The sequence below is a fragment of the Aplysia californica genome, unplaced genomic scaffold (assembly GCF_000002075.1).
Source record: "Aplysia californica isolate F4 #8 unplaced genomic scaffold, AplCal3.0 scaffold00193, whole genome shotgun sequence".
NCBI lineage: Eukaryota > Metazoa > Mollusca > Gastropoda > Aplysiida > Aplysiidae > Aplysia > Aplysia californica.
The window spans coordinates 171,461-174,448 of record NW_004797463.1 but is presented as its reverse complement, the minus strand read 5'-3'; positions in this window follow the sequence as shown (position 1 = coordinate 174,448).

The following is a 2,988-nucleotide window of genomic DNA, read 5'->3' as shown; positions in this document are numbered from 1 at the left end:
CGAGGGGGAAGGGAAGGGGCAGAGAGGGAGGGGGCAGAAACAAAAACTATTACTTTATAATCTAAAAAAAACAACCAAAAAACAACAACAAACAAACAAACAAAAACAGCAACTAAAAAACAACAACAACAACAAAAACGAACCAACAAACAAAGCAAAAGCAAACTGTTGCATTGAAAAACAGAAATAAGAACAATAAATGCTTAAAAGCGCTAACAGGAACAAGAAGAAGAATATTACTTCATAGAGGTAACAGGAACGATCACTACTTGTCAAAGTAATACTATTATTTCTTAGATGTCAGAATGTAATTTTTTATGTCAGTTCTATTTTTAGAAGAATAATTCAAAGACAAAGATGTCCATGTCTCAGTCACATGTCTTCATTTACCCAGAACCCTTCAATTATAAACGATTCGTTTAATAATCTGAAAAGATCATTAGATGTGCTGACAAAATGAGTTAAATCTCGGATTTCAGCCGTATGAATATACACATAAATGCAAGAAATATAGGTTGGGTTTGAACAATTCGTTATAATATGAAATGATAAGATAAATGTTTGACTTGAGGGGAAAATGGCGTCAGTTTAAAATCTACACTTTTCATGTGTCTCTTTTTGAACAATATCCCCATTCGTGGATTGCGAGAAGTAACTCACAATTTTGTCAACACGCCTCACTTCTCCAGTGACAGTTTATTACTTTCTAGCTAACATACTAGGATAGTTTCAACATACTCTCTCACCTCAACTATCTACTTAAAGAGTCACCTTGAATTCTTAATACACATGAAGAACATGCTACGGTCGCTTTTAAGCACAATGGGGCATCCCGAAAAATGCTGTTTTGAGAAAATCGGTGGTAAAGTTTTTGCCCCTTGTTCAGTTTCTTTAAAAGACAACCAAATATACACACCAATGAAACCAAACTTCTCCCATAGATAGAGCAATGCCCACTTTTGGAGTAGGTCAACATTTCTGGAAACCCCCGAAATCTGGGTTACCCTATTATAGTACAGTCGAACCTGCCATGACAGCCACCTTCTACCCCCAGGCTTTATAAAATATTATGCATTTTCCCCCTGACGCTGTGGACATGCTGTCATTATTCATTCACCTGTCATTATTGTCCGTCCCTCCAATGGATGAAACGGTCATGTTGTTTAGGTCGCTCCCAATGTTTACCCAAGTTGACCAATGGGTAACTATAAATCTTCAGCTGCTGGTAAAGGAAGCTTGGCATCCGTCATAAACTTCTAAGCCCGCTCACAACTCAGTCCGCAATCCCAGTCCATCACAATGGAAGTTAACCCAAACTCGCGACAGAAGCGTCACTAGTTCGCCGAGTGGTAGCGACCCATGTGTTTGTTTTACTGTGGCACTTGGCCTTCCTCGTCTTTCACATTTTGTTTTGTTTTGACCTTTCACAGAACCATAATTTTTCAAAATAACAATAGTTAAACTAACAACAAAAGGCCCACAAAAACCGTCCTATCACTCTTTTCAAAAGAAAACATTAATAGAACTACCATCCCCCCCCCCCCCCAACATTTTAATGAGCCCATCGGCAATCCTAAGCCTGCAACTACCTCCAGTTGGAACCTCAGAAGCAATCATTTTTATTGTTTTGGTTTTTTTCACTTTGATCAGCCCTGCCTAAGACGGCAACCTGTCCTATACGGTCATTTTCTCCTCGACAATGCGTGGCCGTCTTACACAGGTTCGACTATACACTGATTCCTTTCACCTTCTTTCATGCTCTCTAGCAATGTTCTGTCGTCTGCTTTCGTCTCCTATTCCAGCCCCCACTCCCTCATCTCCTTTGCCCCCCTCCTCTGGGTTCCTGATTCTTTCTACACCCTTTCTACTACTACTCCTTGGCTTCTTCTTACTGCTGTCTGTCAGCCACACCCCTGATCTTCTGGTATGAAAGACCTACACCTAGCCTTCTCGGACAAGGACGAAAAATCTCGGAGGGCCCGTGTACAAGTTGCGCACGTTAAAGATCCCTCGGTGGTCTAAAATCGATAGGAGTAGGCTTAGGCCGCCACCTGGGCAAAATTCAAAATGTCCTACCAACTGAAAAAGTGTAATGTGTCCCGCGCGCTCATATGACCTTATGCAGTTGCGAGCGCCGTAAAACACTTACAAAAACAAAACATATACACTGATTATCATGATATGCCGAAGGAAGATCAAAGATCAGTGTACTTACCCTATACGTGTTGAACGGAATCGGTGCACAGCTATGTGCGTGAAGGGTTTATATATTGTGTTTTAATTGTACAGTAATCTGCTAATATTCGTAATACTTCAGTTCTGAGGCAAACTATTCAAACCTTTAATTGGTTGGGATATCGATCTGTTACGTAAAAATTAATTAACTGATCAAGAGGAAAAGGTAATAAATAATTGAAAAATAGCGCGGTCTGACGATTCAGATGACATAATGTGTTAGTTTTAATTAATATTTTCAACTTTACATACTCTTTTTTAACATTTAAATAAGACTATCTTACCGTCTTAATACCTCTCTTTTTTCCCCTTTTTACCATTATAGATACAGCTTAAAAAGACAGTTGATAGTTGAATCATATACATTTGAACAAGACAGTTGAACCAGATACATGTACAGCTAAAGGCAGACCATGGGTCAAAAGGCATATACAGTCAATTGTCCCTCATGCTCTATGGTGGTTGCATCCCATTCGACAATTATTGTTAACCGACAAGGAGCAAAAGAAGTATAGTATAAAGAAGAAAAAACACTGGCTGCCGCAAATGCTGATACAATGTATTTTTATACGTCCGCTTTTCTCACATACACTTTCTTAGTTCACGCCCCCCGTCCCCCTTTCCTTACCACCCGCTTTTCTTACATTCTTCTTACATTCGCCTTCTTTCTTACGACCCCAGTGCCTAACCCACTTTTTTGCTCTCGCTTTCTCTTTTACCCACTCCTCCCCCCCAACCTCACACACACACACA